The sequence below is a fragment of the Neovison vison genome, chromosome 1 (assembly GCF_020171115.1).
Source record: "Neovison vison isolate M4711 chromosome 1, ASM_NN_V1, whole genome shotgun sequence".
Lineage (NCBI taxonomy): Eukaryota > Metazoa > Chordata > Mammalia > Carnivora > Mustelidae > Neogale > Neogale vison.
In genome coordinates, this window is record NC_058091.1 from 119,168,745 (window position 1) to 119,176,951 (window position 8,207).

The 8,207-nt window shown below is 41.9% G+C and overlaps 1 pseudogene; it reads left to right on the forward strand.

The window, feature by feature from the left end:
* Positions 1-3,139: 3,139 nt before the first annotated feature.
* LOC122904405 lies at positions 3,140-3,976 on the forward strand (annotated as a pseudogene).
* The last annotated feature ends 4,231 nt before the right edge of the window (positions 3,977-8,207 follow it).

Sequence of the window (8,207 nt, forward strand, 5' to 3'; positions counted from 1 at the left end):
TCCCTAAAGAGATGGACCTTAAACACAGGGCCATATCATTAGAAGACTCCACAGTAACAGGCATAAAAATAAATTATAAGTTTTAAAAGACCGTAATTCAACTTTAGTTCAAATCAGTTACAGGTGACAGTGATGTCTAATGGAAATTGTTACAAGAAAAGAACTTCAGTGACCTGAGATCTTTCAGTGTAGCTTGGGTACACGTACAAGCAAAGCTATGGGTATAGAAAGTAGGAGTCAAGGTGGACTCCAGATTACAACAGACCAACATCTGGCCAAGGGGAAGAAGCTTTTTCAAAATCAGTTTTAGTAGGCTCTGTCTCTAGCCAAAGAGTAACTGCTATTTCTTTCTTTTTTTTTTTTTTTTGGTTTCCATTTCATTTTAAAAAGTGGGATAAATGTGGAATTTAAGAAACAAAACAGAGACTCATAGGGGAAGGAAGGGGAAAATAAAATAAGATGAAATCAGTGAGGGAGACAAACTGAGGAAACAAACAGAGTTGCTGGAGGAGCAGCAGACAAGGGCAATGGGGTAACTGGGGGATGGGCACTAAGGAGAACACGTGATGTAATGAGCACTGGGTATTAAACACGACTGAGGGGTGCCTGGGTGGCTCAGTGGGTTAAAGCCTCTGCCTTCGGCTCAGGTCACGATCCCAGGGTCCTGGGATCGAGCCTCGCATCAGGCTCTTTGCTTTACAGGGAGCCTGCTTCCTCCTCTCTCTCTGCCTGCCTCTCTGCCTACTTGTGATCTCTCTCTCTGTCAAATAAATAAATAAAATCTTTAAAAAATAAATAAACACAACTGAATAACAAACAACACTACTTCTGAAACTAATGATATACTGTATGTTAATTGAATTTAAATAAATTGAATTTAAATTAAATTGAATTAAATAGTAAATAAATAAATAAATGTGAGATAAAATCAGGTAGCCTCTGTGATAGGCTGCTTTTACCTCCAGAAATTATAACCTAAAATTTAAGGCTTTTTTCATTATAGAAAATTGCATTTGGGCGCCTGGGTCGCTCAGTGGGTTGGGCTGCTGCCTTCGGCTCAGGTCAGAATCTCAGGGTCCTGGGATCGAGTCCCGCATCGGGTTCTCTGCTCAGCAGGGAGCCTGCTTCCTCCTCTCTCTGCCTGCCTCTCTGCCTACTCGTGATCTCTCTCTGTCAAATAAATAAATAAAATAAAATAAAAAAAGAAAATTGCATTTGTCAGACCATTTGTTATAGCAAATTGTGTTTGTTCACTTCAAGTTAAAATTATATTTTGTTATATTTGCACATCAACCTTATATTGATAGCTCCGTTTGAGACCTTGCCGATTTCATTATAGTTAATCATGTCTACATATTATCTTGCCAAGTTAAATTCCAAATCTACAGTTTCCCTCCTTGTGAGTTATTCAAGTTAAAAAAGAAAAAAAGGTATTATAGCACAGTTGCTTTCAAAAAACATATCACTGCGGGGCTCATGGGTGGAATGGGTTAAGCATCTGCCTTAGGCTCTGGTCATGATCCCAGGATCCTGAGATCGAGCCCCACATCAGACTCCCTGCTCAGTGAACAGCCTGCTTCTCCCTCTCCCTGCTCTCTCACAGTCACTCTCTCTCAAATAAATAAATTAAATTAAAAACACATCACTGCTTCTGGATTCTCCACAAAGGAGAGCATTTAGGATGCAAAGTACATGAAGGAGTCTATTCGCTGGTATATACACTACATTCAAAACTGTGTTTGGAGAAAAGAGGATACATAAGAAAAAGAGTAGGGAAAAATAATCAAAAAGCAAAACTTTTCACTATTTTCAAATGTCATGTGACATGGTTATGATACCTAGTTTCCCTGAGATGGAGGATTAAATCTCACTCCGCCCCATCTCACCTCACCCCAACTCAACATCCGTTGAGATGTTTTTGAGGACACAAAGATTGGATGGGGAACATTGGAAAATTCCTGTTGGCATTGTTCTACCCAAAGACTAATAGAGATTTTTAGTCCATGTGGTAATTATTCCCCCAGTGACTTTCCAGTTCTCAGAGAGATAAGAGAGCTCCTGACATTAACTACAAGAGACGACTGGATGCTCTTTTGCCATCTCTTCTTCTCCCTGCTCTTCCAGACTATCCAAACACAGATAATCACACAGATTCGGATAGCAGGGGAAGCAAGATGGGGGATGAGAACGCCCACGTGACACTGGGTATGAGGGCACTTTCAAAGGCCAGGAACCATCTAGGCTCCATCTCAAACTGCTACAAGAATGTTCTTTTCCACCATGTGTCCAGATCACAAAATTCCACTACTACAAAGCACACTGAATGAATGTCCTACAGAGTTTCTCATAAATTTTCATATCCAGACTGGGAAATAACTGGTCATGAAAGTAGGGTAGAGATTGGGCTAGAAGAAGGAAATGTGGCTTTCTATATTTTAGTATCATTTCTTTGATAGGAAATGAAAGGTGTTAAGTAAAAAGGGGGTGAATGTACGTAATTCCTGTCTTGAGAGCGAAAGAGTAAGGTCAATTATCCCTCTGAAAAGCAATGTCAAAAATCCAGGGAAAACACACCCTTTAAAACAGATCTAAGAAACCATCTTCCCTTCTTTGGTCAGTGCTCCTCAGAAAAAAAATTAGTCATAAAAGGAAAAAAAAAAGTGTTACTATACTTAAAAATGTCTTGCTTCATTTTTTTTATATATATATTTTATTTATTTGACAGAGAGAAATCACAACTAGGCAGAGAGGCAGGCAGAGAGAGAAGGAAGCAGGCTCCCCGCTGAGCAGAGAGCCGCCACCCAGGCGCCCCTCTTGCTTCATTTTTATGCAGGATGCAAATTCAGTGTAAGAAGCACTCTGATCAGGGGCGCCCCGGTGGCTCAGTGGGTTAAAGCCTCTGCCTTTGGCTCAGGTTAAGATCCCAGGATCCTGGGATCAAGCCCCGCATCTGGCTCTCTGCTCAGCAGGGAGCCTACTTCCTCCATCTCTCTCTGACTGCCTTTCTGTCTACTTGTGATCTCTGTCTGTCAAATAAATAAATAAATAAATAAATAAATAAAGCGCACTCTGATCAGTAGCTGTAGCTTCTTCTTCAGAAAGGCAGCAGTTATGGGCCTCCCTGCCCCTGGAATTTGAAATGTATTACCTGGTCAACTTGCGCCTGGGTGATGCCAAGAACAACATCCAAGGGGCCAGAAGTTGGAAAACAACACACTTAAGTGTATGTAGAAGCCTATACCTCAGTCCTGACAGTAGGGAAGAAAGCTCTGGAAGAGTCTTATGAAAAAAAATTGATTCTTGCTCATAAAGAAGAAGTGGAACAAGAAGCAGATAATATTCTGAAGGATGCCGATATCAATGGTGTTGCCTTCCTTGTGACTGATGACCCATTTGGGGCTACAACATACAGGGATCTTATTCTGAGAGCAACGAAACTGGGAATCTCTTATGGAGTTATTCAAAATGGTTCCATAATAAATGCTATAGGCTGCTGTAGTTTACAGTTGTTAAATTTGGAGAGATAGTTTCTGTTGGTTTTTTGGGCACTCGGAGACCAGAAAGCTTCTTTGACAAAGTGAAGAAAGGACAGAACAGCCTGCACACACTGTCCTGGATATAGAAGTAAAGGTGCAGTCTTCGGAAAATCTCATCGAAGGAAGTAAGACCTCTGAACCTTCTTGGTATGTGAATGAAAACCAAGCAGCGCAGCAACTTCTGGAGATTGTTCGGAATCAAAGAATATGAGGAGAAGAATCAGTAGTTACCAAGGCGACGCGTGTTAGCTTAGCCAGGACCAGAAAATTGCAGCCGGCACTTGCAGCAAACGCGTGCTATGGACTTGGGAGGACCATCAAATGCCTTAATTATCACAGGAAACAATATGCATCTGCTAGAGATGGAGATGGCTCAGGCGGTTTTCCATTCTAGCAAAATAGCTCAGAATCCCGAAGCCTTGATGGACTTTACATCCTAAACAATACATTCTGTATTGTTAGATAATTAATTTCAGTCCTATATGCCTCTACACGTGTTCATACAACAAACTGAACAGTTCTTTCGGCTTATCTAATAAGTGTAAAACAAGAGACCAAGAAAATAGCTGTTGACTCAGCAATTAAAACACAAAAAAGAAGTCTTTGTTGGGGGCCGGCTGTAGCACAGAGCCAGGGGCACAGCTGTGCTCATGACTCAAAGTGCTGGGCACACAGCAGAGACAGGACAGACACAATCCCTGCCTTTTTGTTGGTTTTAAGATTTTATTTATTTATTAGAGAGACAGTGTGTGTTGGGGGGATGTGTGTGAGCATGAGCAGGGGGAAGGGCAGAGGGAGAGGAGAGCCCAACTTGGGGCTTGATCCCAGGACCCCCGGATCATGACCGGAGCTGAAGGCAGACACTTAACTGAGCCACCCAGACACCCCTAAAGACGGCCTTAAAGAGGTGCCTGGCTGGCTCAGTTAGTAGATTAAGTGACTCTTGATCTTGGGATTGTGAATTCAAGCCCCAGGTTGGGTGTAGAGACTACTTAAAAATAAAACCTTTAAAAAAGAGAAGGCCTTACATATGTTTTTCTGTTGCCATGGCTTAAATGGTCCAGTGTGTTGCTCATGATGTCCACATGGCCAGATTTCTCCAGGGCAAATCCAGCTACAAAGCTTCCTTAAATTCCTCAAACCTGCGGGGTGCCTAGGTTACTCAGTCAAGTCTCTGCCTTTGGCTCAGGTCATGATCTCAGAGTCCTGGGATGAGTGAGCCCCATGTCAGGCTCCCTGCTTGGCGGGGAGTCCACTTCTCCCTCTCCCCCACCACCCTGCTTCTGCTCTCTCTCTCTCTCCAGCTCGTGCTCTCTCTCTCTCTCAAATAAATAAAGAAAATCTTGAAAAGAGGGTCCCTGTTGCCCCATAGAGTCACCAACATTTGCTATTAGCGGACTCATCTTTGCTGATTTGATGGATGTAAAATGTTATCTCATTGTTATTTTAATTGACAGTTTTTGTTTCTTCTTTGAGTTATCTTTCGTACTATTTTCATTTTTTCTGTTGGGTTTATTGTCTTTCTCATATTGATTTGAGGAAGTTCTCCATAAATTCTTGATAGTAATTCTTCTTGGTTATATGCCTATATATGATGTCTTCTATAATGTGCATTTTGTTACTACTTTAATTTTTGAAATATCGTATATTCACATGTATTTCAAAAGGCACACAAAGATAACCAGGGTTCTTTCAAAAATTAAGTACAGAATTACCATATGACTGACCGAACTCCAGCCATGTTCCTCTAAACCCTTTCCATCTAGCCCTATAAAGACTTAAATACCACAGCGTTGTTTCTAATAGTTCAAGGCCACATCCCTAGGATGACCCTTGTCCCACTTACAGTGCCTGCCTGAAAAAACTCGAGGCTGCCAAAGAACTTACTGTTTGTTCCAGTCAACACCTAAAGGTATGCCCCTGTCTCCCAGCCTCTGTGGGAGTGTGACAGCCTCACCTGGATAAGCACCAGTTAATAAACCTAAATGGATGTCACATGATCAACCACTCCGCTTCCTGCTTTTTGTAATTCTTCACTTTACAAAGTCAGCTACTCACCCCTCCTTCCTGTTCCCTCATTCTCCCTTATATATGCCCAGCTACCTCTGTCCAAATCAGAGTTGAGTTTCATTCATGTTGGCCTCTTTTCCTTACTGCAACAGTATCCTACTACCGACTAGAAACTGTCCTTACCCCTTTAAGCAGGGTTGTTTTGTGCATGAACCAGCAATTCTACCTGAGAAATAAAAGCATACGTCCACACAGAAAATTGTTCAAGAATGTTTGTAGCGGCACTATTTACAATAGTCAAAAGGTAGAAACAACCCAAGTGTCCATCAACTGATGAATGGATAAACAAATTATGATATATACATAGAATGGAATAGTAAGGATTCAGCCATATAAAGGAATGTAGTACTGATACAGGCTACTTTTTTTTTTTTTGATACACACTACTTTGATGAACCCCCAAAACATTATGTTAAATGTAAGAAGCTAGACACAAAAGATCACATATAGTGTGATTCCCTTTTTTTTTTTTTTTAAGATTTATTTCCTTATCTTAGAGAGAGACAGCATGAGCAGGGGTTGGAGGGTGAGCAGAGGGAGAGAAAGAAGGGAAGCAGACTCCCAGTGAGCAAGGAGCCCAATGCCAGGCGATCTCAAGACCCTGAGATAATGACCTGAGCCAAAACCAAGAGTGGAAGGCTTAATGGACTGAGCCAACAAGATGCCCTGTGTGGTTCCTTTTTTTTTTTTTTTTAAGATTTTATGTATTTATTTGGGCGGGGGAGAGCACGCATGAGCAGAGGGAGAGGCAGAGGGAGAGAGACAAGCAGACACCCTGCCCTGATCATGACCCTGAGATCACGACCTGAGCCAAAGTCAGACGCTCAACCAATTGAGCCACCCGGGCACCCATGTGTGATTCCTTTTCATAAGATATATGCAGTCTATAGGCAAATAGGCAAATCCATAGATATAGAAAGCAGATTAGAGGTTACTAGGGGATGAAGTCAGGGGGAAAATGGAGTGTTCACTTAATGAATGTGGAGCGGTTTAATGGGGTGATGAAAAAGTTTTGGAAACTAGAGAAAGAAGCAGGCTTTCTGCTGAGCAGAGAGCCCAATTCAGGGCTTGATCCCAGGACTCTGGGATCATAACCTGAGCAGGAGGCAGATGCCTAATGACTAAACCACCCAGGCACCCCTGGACCTTGATCTTAAATAGGTGCTAAGTGAATATAGAAAATTATTTTTCTCTCACAGAGTCTAGTGTTCAAGCGTATTTTGTCTTGCTGAAAAAGCCTATTTTGAATTTCAATGCATATTGGCTCTTTTCTTTTTTAAGAAGCAAGGAGGGGTAGAAGGAGAGGGAGGAAGAATCTGAAGCAGATTCCACAGTGAGCACAGATCCCATGCAGGGTTCAATCCCATGACCATGAGATCATGACTTGGGCTGAAACCAAGAGTTGGACACGTAACCAACTGAGCCATCCAGGCTCCCCTCTTTTCTTTTCTTTAAAAAAAAATTTTTTTTTTAAATCTCAGAGGGATAGAGAAAGCAAGGGAGAGGCAGAGTGTGCTTCTGTGCTCTGATGAGCACAGCGCCCAAGACTGGTGGAGCTTGATCCCCAAACCCTGAGACCAGGACCTGAGCTGAAATCAGGAGCTGAATGCTCAAGCAACTGAGCCACACAGTTGCCCCTTTTTCCTTTCTCAGCAATCTGAACCTCCTCACAAGCATATTGATGCCATAACCAAGTAAGGAGGAGATCATTTCCTTGCTAAGGGCAAAGAGAAAAACACATTAATAGTTTCTAAGGATATAAGCCAATGGTTAAACTTATTCCAGCTCCCTGCTCTACTTGACTTCCCTACTCTGAAGTCCAGTGAAGTTTTGTCCACTTCTTTGAGTGCGGACATGGACACATGTGTCAGTGTGGGTGTATGCATGTGTATATACATATGTGAGACAATGTTGAGTAAAATCAGCCCTCCAATTATTTGCCTTTTTAAGATTTTATTTATTTATTTATTTCAGAGAGACAGAGAGGGCAAGAGAGAGAGCACACAAGTAGGGAGGACAGGCAGAAGGAGAGGTAGAAGCAGACTACATACTGAGCAGGGAACCCAATGTGGGGTTTGACCCCAAAACCCTGGGATCATGACCTGATCCAAAGGCATCTGCTTAATAGACTGAGCCACCCAGGCACCCCGCCAATTATTCTTTCAAAACATTTTTCTTATGCCGCAAGTCTGGCTTTTAAAACCCAAAGCAAAAAAATTGACACATTTATAATTGGTGTTAACTATTATCATTCTTTTCTTGAGATAAAACCAGAACCCTTGTTCTCTGTGAAGAGAATAAGGACAGGGGTTACAGGAGAGATAGGATAATTGGTTACTATTTTGAAGATCTTTTATCTCTACCATCCATGTCAATGGCAATAGAGAGAAGAGAAGGCAGTAATGGTGACCCAACCAAACTGTCACTGGGCTGTCTAGCCCTCTGGCTCCTCTTTCAACTTCCTTGAGCCCATAATCCTGGCACCAATAACCTTTGAACGCAGCAAAATGAAGTCAAGGTATTTTTGAGTCTTAACCATATGCCCAGCAGTATTTTATGTACTTTCATACACATTACCTCATTTTATTCTCAAAGCAATCC